The sequence below is a fragment of the Helianthus annuus genome, chromosome 8 (genome assembly GCF_002127325.2).
Source record: "Helianthus annuus cultivar XRQ/B chromosome 8, HanXRQr2.0-SUNRISE, whole genome shotgun sequence".
NCBI lineage: Eukaryota > Viridiplantae > Streptophyta > Magnoliopsida > Asterales > Asteraceae > Helianthus > Helianthus annuus.
The window spans coordinates 161213542-161224558 of NC_035440.2; positions in this window are offsets into that span (position 1 = coordinate 161213542).

An 11017-nucleotide genomic window follows, 5' to 3' on the forward strand; every position below is an offset into this window, starting at 1 on the left:
TTCATCAAGTCAGCAGCCCAGTCATATTCCTCCTGTGTCAGCAGCTTTACCCTTCATGCCACAGTTTTCACACACTTCTCCTTTTGCTTCTACACCCATGGGCGAGCCACTTATTTGGTTTCCGCCCAACACGATGCCTGTGTCTGATCCATATCATCCTTCACATTACACTGGGTACGCGAGGGATGATCTGCTTTTGTCGTTACAGCTCCAGCAGGAGTTGTTGTGCCGTAGAGTCATGGAGTTAGAGAGGATCCCGCGTCCTCTGCCTTGTCCTTGTCAGTCACCGTTTGCGACTCTGCTTCCTCCTCTCCTGCCATATCCAGATTTTGACGTCCGTTTTCCTACTATGGAGCAGCAGATTAGTTACCTGCTGCGTACCGTTCATGCTCTCGAGGAGGAGTTAGCGCATGTGCGCAGTTTGCTGTTCGTTCCTCCACCTCCTCCTCCTCCACCATCAGCATAGCAGTTTTTGGTTTTATGCAGGTAGCATACTTTTGATGAGAGTGCAGCTATTGAGCCCAGATTGCACAACCTTTTTGAAGACCACTTTGTGACTTTTGACTTTTGACTATTGTAGTTTGTTAGACGATTTGGACAAGGGCGATGTGACCCTATAGTCCCTTTTGATGTATGGTTATTTGTAGAACTTGTAAAACTGTACTTGTGGTCATTGATATATGGAAGCTCAATCGAAACATTCTCATTACATACATTGTTGAATTACTTGTTTACGCTATAATTGGGATGTTATGTGTTTACTTGCGTTGATAGACATTATTACATGTGCATGCTATGTACTTACTATACTTATTATGACCTGACCGACGCCATCTTCTTATAGAAGATGCCTCCACGAAGAGAAACTCGATTGCCAGCTATAGAGGCTGAGTTACAGGAACGAATTTCACAAGCGATAGCACAGCACGAGGCCCTACGCTCGGAACATAGCGGGGGTACCTCTGCAAACAACCCACCTCATGGTAATGTTTAAGTCACTAAAAGACACATTACGTTACATTTGGACATTCCATGTGCGATCGCTAATGCCTTATGTGAATGATGTTACTTGTACAAGTTGTACCTATAAGCAGTTCTTAGACTGTAAGCCTCTAAATTTCGACGGCACCGGGGGTGCTGTAGCTTTTGTCAGATGGACGGAGAAGATTGATTCTGTGATAAGAATGAGCAAGTGTGCTCCAGAACACCAGATCACCTACATCTCGGGATTATTCTTAGACGGAGCGTTATCCTAGTGGAATCTCCAAGTCCAGACCTTGGGAGAAGAAGCTGCTTACGCCAAGACATGGGACGAAATGAAGGAACTCATGCGAAAGAAGTACTGCTCAAGGGCCGAAATTCAAAAGTTGGTGTAGGATCGAGATTCGATCAAAATGAGTCTGTCTGAGTCAAATCTAGGTCACTAGAAAGGCGGAAACAATCTAGTAACCTTGAATCGGTGTTAGAATGTGAGCAGAAGCAGAGAAATACACTTTAAACTAGTTTTCCATTGATATAAAACGTTTTTACATGCAGAGAATCCGGCAGCACTTCGTGACAGATTTCATGTGACACCTGTGCTCCGTAAACACACACACAATGTAGGACACTATCTTTTATCAAACAAACAATGTGTTTTGACCTCAAAAATTTGTTTATTTTGGTTTTACAATTTCACATTTTGATTCTAGTTCATTTTCAAGCTTTAAATCGCTTTCTAGAAAGTTAAACGTGAACTGATGCGAAAACATAATCAATTTAATGCGGAAAACACTCCGGAGTAGTGACATAGGCTTAACATACCTTAAATAACTTTTAGATAACTTAGAAAAAGGTTTTGAAAGCTTTGGTGTGTCAAAAACAAGTTTATTCACACTCAGGGACTATTTGCGTCAAACTGCGAAAGTTTGCTGATTCACATAGTATCGCACATTCCGGAACTTGATCATAAGTTAAACATGCCCTAAATATCCTTTACGTAGCTTAGAAATTGGCTTTGAGGTGTTTAGTGCGCAAAAATAAACTTATTTGATCAATAGGGACAAAAAGCGTCAAAAAGTGCATAAGTTTGCATTTTCGTGCATATCTTACGTTCTGAATATATCCGGACTTCCAAAAATTTATGTAATCATTAAAATAATTTTATTTTAGTGACTGGCATGATAAAATTTCATTCGTCGTGTAATTTGGATCGTTTTTGCGTTCGTTACGACTTCCGTCGTAATTACCCGAATAACGCAACCGTACGGCCAAATGAACCGACATCCATGATGTCTTTGAGCATATTTTAAGTTCCCTATACTTTAACATCATTTTAGAGCCTTGAAATGAGGTTAACAGGGTTTAAAATTGCCAAAAAATCAAGTTTTACAAGTGCAGGGACCATTTTTGAAATTTCTGGTAGATACATTGAACTTGGTCCATTTTTGAGGCACCATGGTATTTCAGAACAATGTGCCACACATGGATGGTTTTGATCCTTGTTTTGTAATACCATTTGATGGTTTTAAGTATTCCCATGGTTTTGAAAACCATGTGCCCACATGTAAGGTCTAGATCAAGGCACGGTTTACGAGGAACGATCCTAACGGATCTTGTTTTCCTATAAATACCCCACCCATTTTCATTTCATTTCAGACCAAGATCTGATTTTATATCCTAAGTTGAAGCTCTATGCTTCATACCTGGATATTTAAATCAAGATCTTCCGTTCTTGGACCTTTTGTAAGTATTCTTTCGTTCTATTTTCGCGTTTTTAGCGTGAAAGTCAAACTTTGTTTGACTTTCTGCATTTACCAGTTTATGGTCAACACGAAGTTCGTTTGAACTTCATAACGTGAGCGTAATCACGATGGTTATAGTCCCTAGTGACTATACCTACTGATTACCACGTTGTCTAGGCATAGTGACGAGTCGTAGTTTCGGCCAAAATGCGTATTCTTGCGTATTTTGTAACCAAACTACTTTTAGGTATCAAAACCGTTTGTTTTGATACCAAACCAGTTTTCAAACTTTGTTAAACATGTTCTAACATGTTTTGCTCGTCACTTTAGGTTTAGTTCTTGTGTAGAGTCGTAAGGTAAGCGATCTAATCAATCGCTTAGACTTACGAACCCGACCCGCTTGGTCGATCATTAGGATCCGACCAAACATGTAATGTGACCATAGTTATATAGGGAATAACCTTCCGAGGTTATACCTTATGGTCACTTCGTTTAGTTAGTTGTATGATAGGTAGTTTATATGCCTTAGGAAAATGACCAAAATACCCTTTTTGCACATAATTTCATTTTAAGCATATGTAACACATGTTTTGACATCTAAACTAATTATATAACATAATTAGATATGTTAAGGCATATAATACTTGTCATAGGACTAGTTAGGCGTCTCAAACGGGCTTTCGCGTGAACGACGCGTTAAAGTGGCGTAAGCTACCTTAATGGGTCGTAATGGGTCGTAAGCACTTAGGTTAGGTTTCGTTTTAGAATGTAGGCTTTGTTAAACCATAACACATGAGTTCCAATACTCATTTGGTTTACAACACCTCATTCTACCCGATCTTCCGATTTAGGTGTCAATTCCCTAATATAGTGTCTCTTACCCTAGGAATCGCTTCAACATTTGAACTCTTGGTCTTTTGAGCTTTGTTATATCTTTTGAACCGGGACTATACGCAACTCCAGGCGAGTACGTAGTTCCCCTCTTTTACTGTTTTCAAATGTTTTGGGGTGATTCATATGTGCAATCGATTTGTTTTCAAAATGTATGGCATACATGTGTTCACTAAGTGCTTTTATGTGTATTATTCCGATTATGCAAATGATATGTTTTATCCTTAAGTAATCTACCTATCTTCATAGTTAGATTCATATAGGATATTTGAAGTACGGACTTAGATCTTCCTATCTTCATAGTGAGATTTTTAAGAAGTACTTTGCAGACTCAATGGTTGGTTTTTGTGTAGTTTGCTGGTGGTTTAGATAACGAAACTAGATAATACAATAAGCACATGGTGGATACGCCGCTGGTACTTCCTATATATAAGTGTGCTTATTGTATTACCTTTCGTGGCGTTATCCCGAATCACCATTAGGATTTAGTTTGGTTTTAATTCAATAATTCAATATGATAAGAACCCAGGATCCCTGTAGTATCTATCTATCTTCATAGTTAGACTTATATGGGATGTTTAGAGTACTAACATTGGAATCCATGTTTGGATCGATTGTGTACTTTAATGCATGTTGGATAATTCAATATGATAAGAACCCAGGATCCCTCCAGTATCTATCTATCTTCATAATTAGACTCATATGGGATGTTTAAAGTACCAATATTGGAATCCTTTATTGGATTTATAGTGTGCTTTAATGCGTGTGAAGTTAGACAATGTGATAGAACCCAAATCCTTATAGCATCTATCTATCTTCATAGATTGATTCTTGTAGGATGTTTAAAGTACTGATACTGGAGTCCTTAGTTGGATTCATTGTGTGCTTTAATGCGTGTTCACAAGTTGGTTGGTTTATGTGTTATGTGGTAGTTGTGATTTAAATAACTAAACGGGTATAATAAAATAAGCACATGGTGGATACGCCACTGGTACTTCCTATATATAGGTGTTCTTATTTCATTATTCTTGTAGCGTTATCTGGATCACTCTAGGATTTTGTGTACAATTGTTCATTGTTGGTTATCAAAATCTTTGTAGAATCTTCCATATTCTTATGTGTTAGATTCTTAGAAAGATATCTGAAGTATTATCATGATTTATTGATTTGATTTATGTAATACTTATATGTTTTGATTTATTTCAAAACAGTTATTATTAATCCTTGATTGGATTCCTAATAACACATTCTCAAGTTTTTATGATAGTTAAATCGGGATTTCAATATAAAACATAAAACTTACTTAGTAAATATCATAATGCCATATACAAACCTATTTTGTCACAAGTTTTCACAATTAAGACTACAATACCAAATGTTTTTGCCATTTATTTGGCCAATAAAACCTATGTATTCGCCGGCATTTTTATGCTGATTGTTTTCGCATATGTTTCAGGTTTTCGGCTATTTGAAGCATGCAACACATAGGACTGCATACGGGCCTTAGACTTCTAAAACAAAAGACAATTACATGTATTCTTTGTTTGTAAAACAATGTTAATGATATTGAAACAATTTAGTACCAGTAGTTGTGAGCAATTTGTAACGTGACTCCCCGATATTTCCGTCGCGTGTTGTTATATTACGCGATTGGGGTGTTACAGATTGGTATCAGAGCACTGGTTATAGGGAATTAGGTTATTAGCATGCCTTAAACCAAGTCTATAACCTTCCTAGGACCCAAACATGAGTAGACTTTGGACTTCTTTCCTAATTCTCATCCTTAGTCGTGCCACAACTACTCTATGATTTACGAATCATCTAACCTTAGATGATTTATCCTGAACCTTAGGTTTTATGCCTTGAGGTATTCTCCAAAATGTTTTCTCAAAGCATTTTCATTAAAATATTTTCCAAATTGTTTTCTTAAATGTTTTTCTCAAAATATTTTTTTTTCTTTTCAAAATGTATTCTCAAATGTTTTTGTCAAAAATATTTCGCAAACTTGTTTTATCTCAAACAATTTGTATCATAAGATTTCTTAAATGTTTTCTTCAAACGTTTTTCATTGAAATCTTGGGTTTTAATAATGTGAACACATGCAATCTGGAAGGGTGGATGCCTGTACCCCGAGTTTTCTGTCTAAGGCTAGAGTGTTCTTACAAATCCGCATTTTTGGACCAGTCACTCTCTCCTGGGAACTCTTAGGGTGAGTGTCCACTTATAGGCTAAAGCATGTCTTCGTGAAGCATTATAAAAACCTATCCATCCTAACCCTACCAATTTATTTTTAAACGACCTTTGTAACCCTACTCATTCATGTTACCCTCGGTAATGTGTTTGCTCTTTATGACAATCAAAGCATCATTCTTTCCCAATACCATTTCATCATATTACCTTCAGTGATATGTTTGATTCAATACAGTTGAAATGAATCTCATTTCATTTCACGACTCTGCAAGATCCTATTTTATTTTCAAAATGCCACCTTTGTGTTTTAAAATCTCAAAATTTTACCATTTGGATGAGAATTTTCAAAAATTTCAACACAAAGTTTCTTTATTTTTAAAATTTTAATTTAAAAACATTTGGGAAATTGGCCTATAATAATCCCACCTAGACCTTATTGGCCATTAATAATCCCACCTCAGAATATTCCCCCCACCAGTCCCACCTTTCACCTATTTTTCCTACAATGGTCCCCCGATAAAAAAACTTAATGGAGTTAAGCTTTTTTCCAAATTATAAACAGATTTTTTAGAGCTTTTGATCAGAATAACGATACGAGTCAATTGATGTAAAACTTGCCTCGAAACGGTGCTCCAAACGATGAAAACAGGGCTTCAATTCGGGTGTTTAAATTTCCAGTTAACAAAAATCAAGTCACTTGGAGCACCGTTTCGAGGCAAGTTTTACATCAATGGACTCGTATCTTCATTCTGAGGAAAAGCCCTAAAAAATCTGTTTGTAATTTGGAAAAAAGCTTAACTCCGTTAACTTTTTTTAACGGGGGACCATTGTAGGAAAAATAGGTGAAATGTGGGACTGGTGGGGGGAATATTCTGAGGTGGGATTATTAATGGCCAATAAGGTGTAGGTGGGATTATTACAGGCCAATTCCCCAAAACATTTTTGTCAAAAGCAACAAATTTTTAACAGGTAAAGAATTTATGATACAAACCATTAACCCGGTTTGTATTCTCTCATCCAAAAATATTACAAAAGTTTATTTTCAAAACAACTCTTGTTTCAAAACAATAATGTTACAAGCTCATAATAATTGGATAACTCTAACTTTTGGTTTTCTCTATAGCTGTATTTACAAAATGCCTCCTCGACAAGATACACAACCTCAAACTAATGAAGAAGTCACAGCCCTTGTCGCTCAGCAAATGGCTGCAGTGCTTCCAAACGTGGTAACCCAGATTCATCAGATATACAACAACAACTCCCAGTGTAATTTCAAGACCTTTAATTCAGCCAAACCGCTAAAATTTTATGGGTCTGAAGGAGCAACCGCGCTCTTACAATGGTTTGAAAGTATAGAAAGCACATTCTGCCATGTTCAGTGTCCCAATGAGCGAAAGGTAGATTTCGCTTCGAGTGTCTTTCAAAGGAGAGCACTCACTTGGTGGAATGGTATTATGAGGGATCGAGGTGTCGAGGTAGCAATGGAACTGACGTGGGAAGAATTTAAAGATCTTATGAAGAAAGAATTCTGCCCACGAAGCGAAATCCGGGCACTGGAAAATGAGTTCTATTATTTGAAACATGATAGTGGGGAAAATCGTGCCTACACTGACCGATTTGAACAGTTAAGCCTACTTTGCCCCACTATGGTCACACCTTTGGATCGGGTCATTGAGAAATACATCGATGGTTTACCTGACCCTGTCCAAGACATCGTCACTGACAGCTAACCTGCAACGCTCAGGGAGGCTAAGGAATTAGCTGCTATCTTGACTGATTCACAGGTTAGAAATAGTAAGTTATCTCGACAAAGAGACAAGAAACAAGACACTGAATCCGTTACCGAAACTTTGAGAAGATCAAAGACCGAATCTTCTAAAAATTCTAAGAAGCGCAAGGCTTCGAAGAATTTTGCAATTCCCGCACCTGCTCCACTGAACTCAGTACCCTTTAAGGGATTTTATCGTGGGAAACAACCTCGGTGCAATCATTGCAATTATCATCATGCATCAAAATCCCCTTGTCGCTAGCGTACACTTTGTGGTTTGTTTGGACATCTAGCTATGACCTGTCGTATCTAGAATCAAGCAGCCCCCTACTCAGACTCGCCCAAGAGCATGTTTCAATTGTGGTGACTTAAATCATTTCAAGCGAAACTGCCCCAAGCTTGCCAACGCTAATGGACTAGCATTCAACATCAATGAGGCTCAAGCTAATGATCAAGCGCTTATGATCATTTGAACCTCTAAATTTCCTGTTTATTTTCAAGATCAATGTACATATTTTAAACAATGTTTGTAATGACAATATAAATTTCAAGAAGTTTATCTTTATCTCTGTTATTCTATTTTCAATTTCAAATATTAATGTGATTGCACTATGTGTAATTTCAAATTCATGCTAATTTTGAGGATTCCGTTCTTTAGGAACTAAATCTTATAATTTAGTATAATGTGATTGCACCCTGGTGCATTCTTACAAATTTGGTAAAACGATCAATACAAGATAATACTGTTTTATGATCATGGCTTTATACACATGATTTGTTTATCTAATATGTATAGCACATGATTGTAAATCCAATTTTCATATGTTGATACTTAGTACATTATTTTTCATTTACTTTTCATGCTATGTATGTCCATTTAGTGCATACTTAGTACATTATTTTCATTTACATTTCATGCTATGTATGTCCATTTAGTGCATACTTAGTATATTACTTTCATTTACATTTCATGCTATGTATGTCCATTTAGTGCATATTTAGTACATTATTTTCATTTACATTTTATGCTATGTATGTCCATTTAGTGCATACCTAGTACATTGTTTTACATTGCATTTCTGTTACACATGTTTTTGTAGCATATGGACACATTGTTTTACATTTCTACCTTGTATGTTCACTTAGCATACCTAGCGCATGATTTGAAAATAATTTTCCTCGATATGCTTACGTTATGATGATAATGTGTGATTAGTATATGTTGCATTCTACTTGTTTGGTTAATATGAAACACATGTATATTTGTACTAGAATAAAATATATACTACTAAATTTGTCGTAGGCAAAATAAGTAGTGTTATCATTGCTAGTATGAAATACAATTCAATTTGACAGATGTTATGTTGTGACAATGTTTATTTGATTTAGTTGATAGTTCGACCTTATTATTTGTTTACCCTTGCTTAACAAGATGAGCTATGTGGACCATGTGACGAAACGATTAATTATGGGTGCACACTTAATTATGAGTTTCAACGCATGAGAATCATAGTAAGCCTTTTTAAGTATGGTGGCATAAAATCTAGAATGATTAAGTAACAGGAGGAGTATGATGCGATAAGAACATGGTGGATACGCCGATGGTACTTCCTATATATAAGTGTTCTTATTGTGTTATTCTTTAGAACGTTGCTGAAATCATTTGGTGATTTTATGTTATCTTGGACCACTATGTGATTATGTACTTGTTTGTTATTTCCAATAGATATAAGCAAGTACATTCATTAACAATCGAGCCGATCGGGAGTATGATATGGTGTTAAAGGTGACGATCTTGATGCCATAGGTATGTTGGCCCGTCTCCTATGCATGAGATGCTCATGGTGCATTGGATGTACCTCGTGGGACGTTAGAAACCGTGTACGTGAAGGGCTTGAATGTACACCACTTTGTTTGCTAGGAATTACACTAGGAGCTTAGTATAACATAGTTCCTTACTTAAATGATTTTTGAACACTAGTCGACTATCACAAGTTTCAAAGGAGTGAATACCTTGAGATGCTTTGAATACCCCAAGTCATAATTTGAATTCCTTAAAATTTCCAAATGATGCCCCGCATCTTTGGGATCTAGCAATCCGCTTATCCATTAGTTGTTTCAATTCCACTCTACGGTCTCCTTCGAATAAATTTCGGGACAAAATTTCCTGAAGTAGGGGAAACTGTGACACTTGTGCTCCGTAAACACACATACAATGTAGGACACTATCTTTTATCAAAGAAACAATGTGTTTTGACCTCAAAAATTTGTTTATTTTGGTTTTACAATTTCACATTTTGATTCTAGTTCATTTTCAAGCTTTAAATCGCTTTCTGGAAAGTTAAACGCAGACTGATGCGAAAACATAATCAGTTTAATGCGGCAAACACTCCGGAGTAGTGACATAGGCTTAACATACCTTAAATAACTTTTAGATAACTTAGAAAAAGGTTTTGAATGCTTTGGTGTGTCAAAAACAAGTTTATTCACACTCAGGGACTATTTGCGTCAAACTGTGAAAGTCTGCTGATTCACATAGTATCGCACATTCCGGAACTTGATCATAAGTTAAACATGTCCTAAATATCCTTTACATAGCTTAGAAATAGGCTTTGAGGTGTTTAGTGCGTAAAAATAAACTTATTTGATCAATAGGGACAAAAAGCGTCAAAAAGTGCATAAGTTTGCATTTTCACGCATATCTTACGTTCTGAATATATCCGGACTTCCAAAAATTTATGTAATCATTAAAATAATTTTATTTTAGTGATTGGCATGATAAAATTTCATTCGTCGCGTAATTTGGATCGTTTTTGCGTTCGTTACGACTTCCGTCGTAATTAACCGAATAACGCAACCGTACGGCCAAACGAACCGACATCCGTGATGTCTTTGAGCATATTTTAAGTTCCCTATACTTTAACATCATTTTAGAGCCTTGAAATGAGGTTAACAGGGTTTAAAAGTGCCAAAAAATCAAGTTTTACAAGTGCAGGGACCATTTTTGAAATTTCTGGCAGATACATTGAACTTGGTCCATTTTTGAGGCACCCATGGTATTTCAAAACAATGTGCCACACATGGATGGTTTTGATCCTTGTTTTGCAATACCATTTGATGGTTTTAAGTATTCCCATGGTTTTGGAAACCATGTGCCCACATGTAAGGTCTAGTTCAAGGCACGGTTTACGAGGAACGATCCTAACGGTTCTTGTTTTCCTATAAATACCCCCACCCATTTTCTTTTCATTTCACACCAAGATCTGATTTTATATCCTAAGTTGAAGCTCTATGCTTTATACCTGGATATTTAAATCAAGATCTTCCGTTCTTGGACCTTTTGTAAGTATTCTTTCGTTCTTTTTCGCGTTTTTAGCGTGAAAGTCAAACTTTGTTTGACTTTCTGCATTCACCAGTTTATGGTCAACACGAAGTTCGTTTGAAC